General features: G+C 37.8%; 1 pseudogene; it reads right to left on the minus strand.

The window, feature by feature from the left end:
- Window positions 1–11,614: 11,614 nt before the first annotated feature.
- Window positions 11,615–13,283, minus strand: LOC122032416 (annotated as a pseudogene).
- Window positions 13,284–13,869: the final 586 nt, after the last annotated feature.

Genomic DNA, 13,869 nt, shown 5'->3' on the forward strand with positions numbered 1-13,869 from the left:
ATGCAGAATTAGAGCACACCAAGTGCTCGATAAAATGCCTAGAATAGTTAAATGTTATAGTAAGCATTTTAATAGCTTAGTTAAACGCCTAGATGCATTTTAATTAGCAAATATAGCTTTGCTTCAGTGATATAGGACTACGGTCCAATGGGTGGGCTCCCATAGTCGCCTCTAGGTTCAGATAACCTAGTTCTAGGTTTAGATAACCTAGTAAAAAAACAAGATATGATAATCAGTTATAAAAAGTATTTTACTTTATCAGTGGCACTGTACTGGACTTTAGTTGTCCTTGGGTTGGGCTCCCATAGTCGTCCCTAGGTTTAGATAACCTAGTAACCCTACTAGATTCGAGATTTGCTACCTCAGTCCTAGTTAGGGATGCGCGCACAACAAGTACAGTTGCCGAGCCCATCAGCAGCATGTTTTGTATTTTTACCTATTTACGAAAATAGTTTTTTTTTCAAATTTTACAAAATAGACAAGTGAATTCAGTTTAGCTTCAGTTCAGTTTTCTATTGATATAGCAGACAGCTTTATGTTTAGTTCTTGATTGCCATGATTTTCATGCTCATGTGCCATGTTTTAGCATTTCTAGTATGATTCTCAGCTTTCATATCAACATAACATCTTTTAAAAAGCATGATTTTTGTAAATGCATGTTTTTGTTGTTGGTTGCTACTCGGAAAGCCTAGAGGTTCCACTGTACAAAAATTTTGTACAAAGGTCTGAACCTTTTCCTAGCTACCATGTGTTCTTTTAAATTAAATTTTGGATCGCTTGCGGAACTTAACACGTTTGATCCAAAACTTAATCTATTTGTTCTTTTAGGTTTTGACTTGGATCTCCTGCGGAACTTAACACGTTCGACCCAAGTCACCTTAAGTTATTAATTCCATTAAATATTAATTTCCATAATCGGTTCCCAGTATTGACGTGGCGAGGCACATGACCTTCTTGGATATGGGAGCAACCACCACCGACTAGACAAAACCTTTTATAGAAAGCTAATATTTAATTTCCTAAAATAACTTTAGGTTAACCAAAAAGAACAATCAAATCACAAGGAAAAGAAAAACAAAAGAACACTATATCGAAAACGAATTCGAAACTCTAGAATCGTATGCCTCTTGTATTTAGTATTATTTTCATAAATAACTAGCATGATGCGGAAAGGAAAAATTACTAGTTATACCTTCTAAAAGACCTCTTGATCTTCTACCGTATTCCTCTTCTAACCTCGGACGTTGTGTGGGCAACGATCTTCCGAGATGAGAACCACCAAGCACCTTCTTCTTCCTTACAAGTTTCGGCCACCACAATTCTCCAAGAGAAGTAGAGGTCCGGCCACCACCACCAAGCTCCAAGGGATGCAAGAAACAAAACCACCTTTCTCTCCTTCTTCTCCTAGCTAGAACCGGCCACCATCAAGAGCTCCAAGAGAGGTTGCCGCCGGCCATAAGAAGAAGAGAAGAGGAAGAAGCTAGGGCCGACCACCAAGGAGGAAAAGAGAGGAGAAGAATAATAGAGTTGATCACCCATGAAGGCACCTCTATCCCCTCTTTTATAATCCTTGGTCTTGGCAAATAAGGAAATTTAATTAAAAACTTCCTTAATTCTTTTGCCATGAAAAAGAAAAATTTATTTAATTAAAAACAATTTTCCTATTCTCAATTTACATGGCCGGCCACCATCAAGCTATAAACAAGGAGAGTTTTAATTAATTAAAACTTTCTAATTTGTCTCCAGAAATTTATAAAAAATTTCTCCAATAATTTTCCCTTCATGGTGGTTAATAAAAAGGAAATTAAAATTCTTCTTTTAAACATGTGGATAATTTCCAAAAGGAAAGTTATCTCTAAAAATTAAAATCTCTTTTCAATCTACAAATAAGGAAAGATATCAAATCTTTTCTTAATCTTTTGTAGAAACTAATAAAAGAGAATATTTAATTTTTAAACTTCTCTTTTAAATTATTATCATGGTTAAAAAGAAAAGTTTTTCTTAAAAATAAAATCTCCTTTCAATCTACAAATAAGGAAAGATTTCAAATCTTTTCTTAATCTTTTGTAGAAAGCTTTTAAAAGGAAAGATTTAATTTTTAAACTCTCTTTTAAAACTATGATATCCACATAAGAAATAATTTTAATAAAAATCCTTTTAATATGATGTGGCCGGCCACCTAAGCTTGGGCTCCAAGCTATTGGCCGGCCAACTTTTAGGCTTGTCGGGCCCCAACCTTGGGCCTCAATCTTAGCTTGGCCGGCCCCTATTGGTTGGGTAAGAAGGTGGGTATGTGGTGGGTATAAATCTCTATATACAAGAGGCTACGATAGGGACCGAGAGGAGGAATTGGTTTTGGTCTCCCGATAAAATTAAGCATCCCGTGCTCGCCCCGAACACACAACTTAATTTTATCAATAATAATTCATTCCACTAGAGAACTATTATTGAACTACCGCACCAATCCCAAATTAAATTTTGGGCTCCTTCTTATCATGAGTGTGTTAGTCTCCCTGTGTTTAAGATATCGAATGTCCACTAATTAAGTGAGTTACTGACAACTCATTTAATTAATATCTTAGTCCAAGAGTAGTACCACTCAACCTTATCATCATGTCGGACTAGGTCCACCTGCAGGGTTTAACATAACAATCCTTATGAGCTCCTCTTGAGGATATTATCAACCTAGTATCTCTAGGACACAGTTTCCTTCTATAATCAACAACACACACTATAAGTGATACCATTTCCCAACTTATCGGGCTTATTGATTCATCGAACTAAATCTCACCCATTGATAAATTAAAGAAATAAATATCAAATATATGTGCTTGTTATTATATTAGGATTAAGAGCACACACTTCCATAATAACCGAGGTCTTTGTTTCTTTATAAAGTCAGTATAAAAGAAACGACCTCAAATAGTCCTACTCAATACACTCTGAGTGTGCTAGTGTAATTATACAGTCAAGATAAACTGATACCTAATTACACTACGACCTTCCAATGGTTTGTTCCTTTCCATTATGGTCGTGAGCTACTGTTTATAATTTATAAGATACTGATAACATGATCCTCTGTGTGTGACACCACACACCATGTTATCTACAATATAAATTAATTGAACAACTACATTTATCATAAATGTAGACATTTGACCAATGTGATTCTTATTTCTAGATAAATGTTTATACCAAAAGCTAGGCTTTTAGTATACACTCTAACATTTGTGAGGTAGATGGTTTCTTACTAAGCTCCCAAGCTTATAGTTGCATTTTCCTTATACTGCAGATAAAGATAAAGAAAAGATGGAATAGTGGAAGCTGGAGGCAATGTGATGAAGATGTGTGTGGGCAGGAACTTGGAATAAAGATCTTTGGGGGAACTGGCAGATTTAAGAACATAGTGTTTCAGTTTTGGTTATTTTATGCAATTCTAGAATATTAAGTGTCATGAATTGTGGATGTGGACACTATGTTATGCCTAGACCTCTAGCTACCTTAATGTTAGTCGTAAGTTATGGATCATGATCTGTTTAGTAAGAGTTTAGTGTTTGTTAGATGATATATCCATGTTTTGCTTGAGATTCTGAATTGCAGCAGAAATCAGAGCTCCGATCGATCAGCCGATCGATTGGAGAGACCCGCAATCGATCAGCCGATCGATTGGGAGGTAATCTGTTGCGTACATAGAGCTGTGGAATCGATCAGCTGATCGATCGGTCATGGATCGATCAGTCGATCGATCGGGAATTTAATTCCCGCGAACAGAGAGCTTCTGAATCGATCTCTGGATCGATTGAACAGATTGGATCGATCAGCCGATCGATCCAGTTTTGACTCCGTGCACAGTAGCGAGTTGAATCGATCATTGGATCGATCAGACAACTCCAATCGATCAGCCGATCGATTGGAATGTCTGATTTCAGCTAGAAGTGTCAAAATTCAGATTTTGACCAAATAGAAAGTTAAGTTCCCTTCTTTAGCATATGTATAACTTCAGGAATGTAATCCGAATATAAATTTCAGATGTTATGACACACAACATAGAATTTTAAATTAGTTCAGTTCTTTTCCGCACAAGAATAGTTAGCATAATGTAACCCCCGGCCTTACAGCATAGTTAGTAGGAGGCGGGTCGTTACACAATAATAGTGTCTTTTCCTTTTGCACTTCTATAAGTTCCATCATCAAGAATAATACTTGAGCTAATATTTGTATCGAGCTCACAAATATTTCTTTATTTCCCATTATGTGGTTGCTAGCACAGCTGTCCAAATACCATTGATGTTTTGATGCATAACCATGTTGAGAATAGAATAAAATCTCATGTTCTTCTTCTTTTAAGAAATTTGCAGTATCTTCTTTTTTTTTCTCATTGTTTTGAAACCAACAATCCCTTTAAGAGTGACTAGGAATTTTACATTTTTTGCATTTATAATAGCAATCACTTGACTCATTATTTAACTTTTTACAAATTATACAAGATTCAATGTTACCAGATTTTTGTAATGTCTTAGCTTTCCAATTTATCTTCTTTTTATATTTCCTACATTTGTTAGATTTTTCCTTACTATATTTTGAGCCTTCATTGCTCAAGTCTCCATAATTTCTTAAAATTGTCAATGATTACTTTGACTTGAAGGCTTGTTTGGTTGATTGAACATTAGAACGATTGATTTTTGGCTCATGTGTGAGAAGTGAACCCGTCAACTCATGTATTGTCATATTTACTAAGTTCTTTTATTCTTCGATTGCGGTAGCAGCATAATCAAACTTTGGAGGAAGAAATTGAAGTATTTTTTCAACAATTTTGTTTATCTTCAATCGAGTCTCTGCAGCCTTTTATTCGATTGACAATATTTGAAATCCGTAAAAAAAATTTTGTATGATCTCTCATTCCTCCATTATTAAATTATCAAAATCTCTCCATAAAAATTGGAGTTTTAATGTAATTGTCTTCTTTGTTCTATGAAATTCTTGCTTTAGTATTTGTGAAGCCTCTTTGCTCGTCATGACACCAAAGATAAGAGGAAAAATAGTTTTTTCCAACTCTTTGTTGAAGGTAATGCAACGTCATAATATTGCGTCTTGCTTTTTGTATTCTTTTAGCAACTCTTCATAATCTTTGCCCAAAGATACAAAGAGATGAAGAATGTCTACATTTGACTGCTCCAAAACTCATAATATTCGTCTTCAAATATAGGCAATTTGGCTCGAAGAATATGTGAATAAAATAGATGTCGTTTAATCGAGAAAAAGAGAAATCTTCTACCTAAGCTCTACTAGAAATTTTCCTGATGCAGACTCTGCTTTTGAATTTAGAAAAATTCTGCTCGATTGTTGAAGAAAGCATATTTTAGAGGACAAAGGTGGTTCTATACCAAATTTGTTGGGTTTGGAATTGTAGAAATTTGAGGAAAAGAGATTTTTTTATCGAAGTGAGTTTGCTACAGCACACTCTTTTACAATTTCTCTCTTGCTTTCTTACATCTCAAGTGCAAGTGCTTGACATGTTCGAATTTATAAGAATTTATAATGCAAAATGGAACACGATACATTAACATTAAAGCTAGTCAACCCTATCAACTATTGGTATGTTCCCCGATGCAATTCTTCTTTTCCCCTATTTTGACCATGCAATTGTAGTTCTTCTATGTCCCAAAGTGTGACCATGCAATTCCAGATTTTCAAAGATTACCAATTAATACTATTCAATATTGGCTAGGGATGAGAGTATTTTTTTTCCCAAGCAATGCTGTATTAATAGTATAAAAAAAGAGCATTCCTCTATAATACTGAATTTTCTTAGCTAGTACTTATTGTTTGCTTCAGTGATAAGAAAGAAGAAGGTTATGATTTTTGGTGTTGATGGGTGATTCATATTTGGATGAAGACCAATGTGATGGATGTCATGGAGGAAAAATCTGTTAAAATTTTTCGTAATGAAATTCTGTTGTGATTTTATATAACAGAATTTTGTTATGATTTTTCATAACAGAATTCTCTTGCGATTATTCATAACAAAATTTTATTATAAATTTATCAGGTCTGGGGTTTGTGCATTATTTATAGGGGTCATTGTAAACCTATTGTATAACAACAATCACAAGAATCATGTAATATGATTTTCTTGTGTAGAGAGAATTCTAATAAAGCTTCGACCGTTTTTGTAAAGTAGGCACGTTGCCGAACCACGATAACTCTTCTTCTTTCTCATCTTTTTCTCCTTTCTCATGTTTGCTCTGCTTTTGTGCGTCTTTATCTTGTTGCTCCACATGATCTCTTTTCTCTCTTCCTCGTCTTTCGCGCTTTAGAGGTTGAGAGGTGTTGTTGCCCCCTCTCTTTGCGCAACAATTGGTATCAAAACTATAAGTTTTTGGTGGATTTCTTCAACATGTCAGGGATGACTTCTGCGAAGTTTGATATGATGAAGTTTGACGGAACTGGAAACTTTGGATTATGACAGAGAAGAGTCAAGGACTTGTGGGTGCAACAAGGCACGGTGAAGGCGCTAGGAGAAAGAAAATCGGAAAGCATGGAGAGATCAGCTTGGGAAGAACTTCAGGTGAAGGTAGTAGCAACAATCAGGCTTTGTCTTACAGATGACATGATGTACCATGTCATGGACGAGGAGTCACCGATGGCAGTTTGACAAAAGTTGGAAAGTCGGTACATGTTAAAGTCATTAACAAACAAGTTGTATCTCAAGTAGAAATTATTCGGGCTGAAAATGATAGAAGGAACCGATCTGAGCTAGTACATCAACATATTCAATCAGGTTGTAAATGATCTGAAGTGGGTTGATGTGAAGATCGAAGACGAGGACAAGGCGTTGATATTGTTGAATTCTCTACCTTCATCTCCTACATACAAGAATTTGATTAATACTTTGATGTGGGATAAGGAAACTCTCAAATTGGAAGAGATCACAGATGCGTTGTTAGGTTTTCACCAAAGGAAGAAAACAAGTGATGAAGTTTTTCAGGGAGAAGGACTTTTGGTAAATAACAACCAAGAGTGTGGTAGAGGCAAATCTCGACATGGATATGACAACAACAACAAGGCTCGTTCTAAGTCGAGAAGGAAGAAGGTGATCACGTGCTACAAGTGTGGAGGCAAAGGTCATATCAAGAGAGATTGTCCAGAAATAAAGAAACATGTTGTAGAAAATAAAGGTAGAACTCTGCAAACATAGTTGAAGAAGAAAATTATGAGAGTAGTGATGGAGATATGCTTTCAGTTATGTCGAGTTCGGAACAACCGACAGATGCATGGGTTTTAGACTCTGCATGTTCATATCACATGTCTCCAAACACAGATTGGTTTGACACTTATAGGGCAGTGGATTCAGGTTCAGTTTGATGGGAAATGATGTGTCATGCAAAGTTATCGGCATAGGAAACGTCAGAATCAAGATGTTTGATGGTGTGATCAGAACCCTATGTGATGTCATATATATACCAAAGTTAAGGAAGAACTTGATCTTACTAGGTACACTAGATGGTATTGGTTGCAATTATAAATTAGTGAGTGGGGTGATAAAGGTCAACAAGGGCACTCTGATGGTAATGAAAGAACAAAAGGTAGTAGGAAACATCTACAAGTTGATAGGGACTATAGTTGTAGGTGGATCCGCCTCAGTGGAATCTGAATCAGATAGTACTGTCTTGTGGCATATGCGGCTAGGGCATATGGGTGAATGTGGGATGCTAGAACTTCACAAGAGAGATTTGTTGAAGGGTGTCAAAACGTGCAAGCTTGAATTTTGCAAATTCTGTGTTCTTGGGAAACAGAGCAAAGTGCAATTCAAGATGACAACAAACAAGATAGAGGGGATTTTGGACTACGTACATACGAATCTCTAAGGACCAGCCAGTGTAGCATCACGTGGAGGGCACTTGTATTTTATGAGTTTTACTGATGATTTCTCATGAAAGGTTTGGGTATACTTTATGCGTCACAAGTCGAAAATTTTTGTAAAGTTTAAATTGTGGAAAACTGAAGTGGAGAACCAAACCGGAAGGAAGATCAAATGCCTTAGGTCAGACAATGAGACTGAGTACACAGATTTAAAGTTTCAGGAATTTTGTAAGTAGCATGGGATAATGAGGCATTTCTCGGTTCGCAGGATACCTTAGCAAAATGGCATAGCGGAAAGGTTGAACATGACAATTATTGAGAAGGCAAGTGTCTTAGGCTAAATGTAGAGCTTGCAAAGAATTTTTGGGCAGAAGCAGTTAACATGGCATGTTATCTCATTAATAGATCACCAAGAGCAGCACTAGAAGGCAAAGTATCAGAGGAAGTATGGACAAGGAATCAAGTAGATTACTCTCATCTTCAAGTTTTTGGTTGTCCAGCCTATATGCATATATCTAGTGAGGAAAAATCAAAGTTGGATGAGAAGTCAAAGCAGTGCATTATTCTGAGGTATCAGAAAGGAGTTAAAGGCTTCAAGTTTTGGGATCCTAAGGCAAACAAGGTAGCGATCAGCAGAGATGTGGTGTTTGACGAGAAAGCTATGTTATAGCGTACTCAGGAAAAAGAAAGGAAACACCACAAAGCAACATAGCGAAAAATATTGTGCAGGTGGAACTAAAAACTCATAATTCCGATTATTCTAGCTCAGAGCACATAAAGTATCGCACTATAGTTAGTGGTAGAACGAGATGAGTCATAAAACCACCCACTAGATACGGATTCGAAGACTTGGTATCTTATGCACTTATCATAAGTAGCGAAGACCCTACATCTTTTCAGGAGGCGATACACAACTCTGAGAAGGACAGGTGGACAAGTGCTATGGCAAAGGAGATGGAGTCGTTGCATAAGAATCAAATGTGGGATATAGTGGAACTTCCTAAAGGAGAGAAAGCTATAAGGTGCAAGTGGATATTCAAGAAGAAAGAAACAATCTCAGAGGGAGAAGAAGTGAAGTTCAAGACTTGGTTGATAGCAAAGGGGTATTCACAGAGAAAGGGGAGAAATTTTCTCTCCGGTGGTAAGACATAGGTCAATTAGAGCGGTGTTGGCTTTGGTAGCGCATCACAATTTGCAACTGGAACAAATGGATGTGAAGACAGTATTTCTTCATGGAAATTTGGACAAGCAGATTTTTATGTAACAACTCGAGGGATTTAGTTAGCCCGAACAAGAGCGGTTGGTTTGTAAGTTGAAGAAATTGTTCTATAGATTGAAACAATCTCCTAGGCAATGGTACAAACTTTTTGATTCATTCATGATTCAAAACGGATATAGAAGATGTGAGTATTAATGATGCATATATGTGAAGAGTCTTGAAGAAGAATCACTGGTTTTCTTACTACTATATATAGATGACATGCTCATTGTTGCAAAGAATATGAAAGAGGTTGACAAATTGAAAAGACTACTAAGCAAAGAATTTGACATGAAAGATTTGGAAGAAGCCACGAAGATTCTTCGGGATGAAGATTCACTGTGATAGAGGTGCAAGGAGATTATGGTTGTCTCAACGTAGCTATGTGGAGAAGGTACTGGATAGATTCAACATGAAGAATGCAAAGTCGGTGAGCACATCCCTAATGCATCACTTCAAGTTATCTAGTACACAATATCCAAAGACGGATGATGAGATCTAAGAGATGTCAAAGGTTCCTTATGCCAGTGTAGTTGGTTGTCTGATGTATGCCATGGTTTGCACGAAACCAGATTTGGTGCATGCAGTTAGTATGGTAAGCAAGTTTCTCTCAAATCCTGGTCGATCACATTAGAATGTAGTGAAGTAGATTTTCATATATTTGAGAAATACGACTGATTATGACATTATGTTCATAGACAATCGGAAGATCTTTCAGTTGCTAGGTACATAGATGCAGACTATGTAGGAGATTTAGATAACATGAGATCTACTATAGGATACGCGTTCACTGTGGCAGGAGGACGTATTTGTTGGAAATCTATAATTCAATCTATTGTTGCATTGTCTACTACAGATTCAGAGTACATGGCAGCAGTTAAAGCAGTGAAGGAAACTTTATGACTCACAGGGTTGGTCAGAGAATTGGGTGTTCAAAAAGGTGGAGTCAAGTTGTTATGCGATAGTCAGAGTGCTATCTATTTGGCGAAGAATTAGGTGTATCATGCGAGAACCAAACACATTGATGTGAGGTTTCACAAGATCAGAGAGTTAATTGCTTCCGGAGAAATTCAACTTGAGAAGGTTCACACTGCAGACAATGCTGCAGATATGCTAACAAAGCCAGTGACCACATAGAAGTTTAAGTATTGCTTGAACTTATCCATATCTCTAAATGTTAGAGGAAGAAAGCCCAGACCTAGAGATCCAAGTGGAGTTTTGTTCAGATATTCGTGTTCTTCGAATGGGTGAATATTCATCAAGGTAGAGATTGTTGATGAGTGACTCATATTTGGATGAAGGTCAATGCGATGGATGTCATGGAAGAAAAATCTATTAAGATTTTTCGTAATGAAATTCTATTGTAATTTTATATAACAGAATTCTGTTACGATTTTTCATAACAAAATTTTGTTGCGATTATTCATAACAAAATTCTGTTACAAATTTATCGGGTCTGGGGTTTGTGCATTATTAATAGAGGTCATTATAAACTTATTGTACAACAACAATCACAAGAATCATGTAATATAATTCTCTTGTGTAGAAAGAATTCTAATAAAACTTTGACCGTTTTTGTGGAGTAGGCACGTCGCCGAACCATAGTAACTGTTCTTCTTTCTCTTCTTCTTTTCCTTTCTCGTGTTTTCTCTCCTTTTGTACGTCTTTATTTTGTTGCTCTGTGCAATCTTTTTTCTTCCTCTTCTTTTGCGCTTTAGAGGTTGAGAGGTTTTGTTGCCCCCTCTCTTTACGCAACACTTGGCATCTATCGAATAAAGAATAAATGGAGCTTGTAGTGACTAATTGGTTGAAGGCTTCGTTCGACCCAGAATGCAGCTGCTCCTTATTGAATGGACCAACGTCACTGCTCTTTATTGATTTAGCGTCGAACAAATGAACGGAACTGAATCGACGATGAGGAATGATTTTTTAACAACAGATTTATGCTTTGTTTTATTTTTTGTGTGCCTCATTTAGAGAAATTTTTTTTAATAAATTTATCATAGTTAAGAATCGAACTATGAGTACTTGGATGACAACTTAAATATCTTACAATTGTACCATAATTTCAGGGGCGATTTATGCTCTGTTTATGAATGAGTAGACAATGGTAAATAAAATAAACCTAGAGACATAAAAAGAGAATAAAAAGGAAAAGAAATTTCATCCTCCACATACTCTTGATTGGGGGAAGGTTGATATATTCAATATAATTTTTATAACTAAAAAAAGTACATATTTTATTTTTTAAATATATGATCTAATTTTGTGAGTTAAAAGAAAATATGATACATACATGATTTTTTTTATAAATATCACCGTGCATTAATATCGATCTTTTACAACGTATTATATGAACGTCCAATGTTATCGTCTACTTATTCATTGTACATAATTTATACTGACGGATTATTTTAAAATTAATTTGACATTTTATTTTATATATATATATATATATATATATATATATATATATAGTATCGCCGGCTCACGGGGATAATTTTTATTGGCGGAATTCATATTCTTCGTGCATGAGATCAACGACATGCTCAGTTTGCCTCAAATTTGGCGGCCACGAGGCACAGAGCATGCTTCCTGCGCACAGTGAAGCCCAGCGCTTCTTCCATGTTCACGTCCTCCTCACTCATTCCCGGAGGCAACTGCCAGTCGAAGGAGTACAATAGGTTGGCCAGCGCCACCTCCGCCATCAGCATCCCCAGATTCTTCCCCGGGCAAATCCTCCGTCCCTCGCCGAACGGAATCAGCTTGAAGTCATAGTGCGCAAACGAGTTCACCCCCGGCGACACCATGTTAACAAACCTATCCGGGTCGAACACCTCCGGTCTCTCCCACGCATCCGGATCCCTGCCGATCGCCCATGCGTTCACGTAGATCATCGTCTTGGGAGGAATTTGATACCCGTTGCTTAAAGTGACCGGGTGCATGGTTTCCTTGATGAGCAGCGGCGCCGGCGGGTGCAGCCTCATCGTCTCCTTGACGATGCGTTTAAGGTAGTGAAGCTGGTGCAGGTCGCTTTCTTCCACCTTCCCTTTGCTTCTCCCCACGCAGCTTCTCACTTCCTCTTGGGCTCTCTTCATCAACTCCGGCAGGCGGATGAGCTCAGCCATCGCCCATTCCACCACAGATGAAGAGGTATCCGTCCCGCCGATAAAAATATTCTGTCAATAACTGAGTCAGATTTAACTTCGACAATTCATTTTGACATCGAAACTGAAAATAATGGTCACCATAAGAATTCCTTTGAGGTTCTCCTCTGTCAGCTGTCCATCCTTCCGCAACCGAAGCAGCACATCCAATAAATCCTCATTCTCTTCACTTCCTGATCGACTCTTCGCATCGAGATGGCGATCGATGAATTTCTGGTAGATGCCGTCGAGCTTAAGAAACGATTTCCGAAGCCTGGATTTCTTCCCCGTCGCCACATCGACCCACCCGAGCAGGGGAAAGTAGTCTGCCATGAAGAAGCTAGCCAACATCTCCTGCGCTTCCCTGAGCACATCGTAAACGTTGAAGTCGTCGCCGGCGATGTCTCGACCGAAGGCCATCCTGTATGTAGTGTTGCAGGAGAAGTATAGGGCGAGCTCACTCACGTTGACGGTGAGGGAGCCCGAGATGCGAGAAGATATATGCTTCGCCATCCTCACGATCTCATCTTCCCTTACGGACTTAAAAGAGTTGATCTTTCTGGCGTTGAAGAATTCTACGGTGCAGAGCTTGCGTTGCTGGCTCCAGCGCTCGCCGTAGGGCATGAAGGCGATATCAGAGCTGCCGTAGAGAGCTCGGAGGTGGCCACGTTGTGGGGGCGGGAGCAGCAGGCGAGGTCGAAGGTCTTGAGGACGTCCCTGGCGAGGGTTGCGGAGGAGACGACGATGGCGGAAACTTGGCCGAGTTTTAGGTGCATGAGCGGGCCGTACTGTTTGGAGAATTCCCATAAGGACTGGTGCAGTAGATTGCCGCGTATCTGGTGGAGGTTACCGATGATCGGGAGTTTAGCGGGGCCCGGCGGGAGCTTTCTGATCGCTGGATTAGTTCTTGCTTCTCGGCCGCCGGCGAGAAGGAGAGAGGAGAGGAGTGCGACGAGGAAGAGAAGAGACAAGACAAACACAAACATTTTTTGACTTAAAAAAGTGGGAACAGCACGATGAGATAAACCGCCCTGCATCCACATCCGGTTAAATAGGGCAATGTTCTATGAAATTTTCAATAACATCCAAAATAGTTACTTAACTTTCATTTATCAAAAATTTTACCAAAATATATTTTTATTCTAGCAAGAAGGATTTTTTTTAAAAAAATAAAAAAGTAAAACTGTGAATTCTAGAAAACTAAACTACTATTTGTTGCCGTGAGTTCACCGATTAAATTGAGTGAACTTGCGGCCACTTAACCACGATTTTATCGTAGATTTTTAAATTTGAAAGTTACTTTGATAGCGACATTAAATGCCATTTGGTTTAAAGGTTTAGAAATGAGGAAATGGATTCATTCCTAAATCTTGTATTTGGATGATGGAAATGAAATCAAGATTTTGAAATAAAATCCAAAAACTTAGGTATGGATGAAACTCACCCTCTCCTTTGGATTTTTGATGAAATGAAAATAAGAATTAAGTTTTGGACGAAAATACCCTTAATATATTTATTCAATTTTTCTTTTATTTCACTCTCTATTCTTGTTCTCTCTCATCATACTTTTTCTCTCCTCATTTTATCATCACATTTCTCTCT

This window comes from Zingiber officinale, chromosome 11A (assembly GCF_018446385.1).
Source record: "Zingiber officinale cultivar Zhangliang chromosome 11A, Zo_v1.1, whole genome shotgun sequence".
Classification (NCBI taxonomy): Eukaryota; Viridiplantae; Streptophyta; class Magnoliopsida; order Zingiberales; family Zingiberaceae; genus Zingiber; species Zingiber officinale.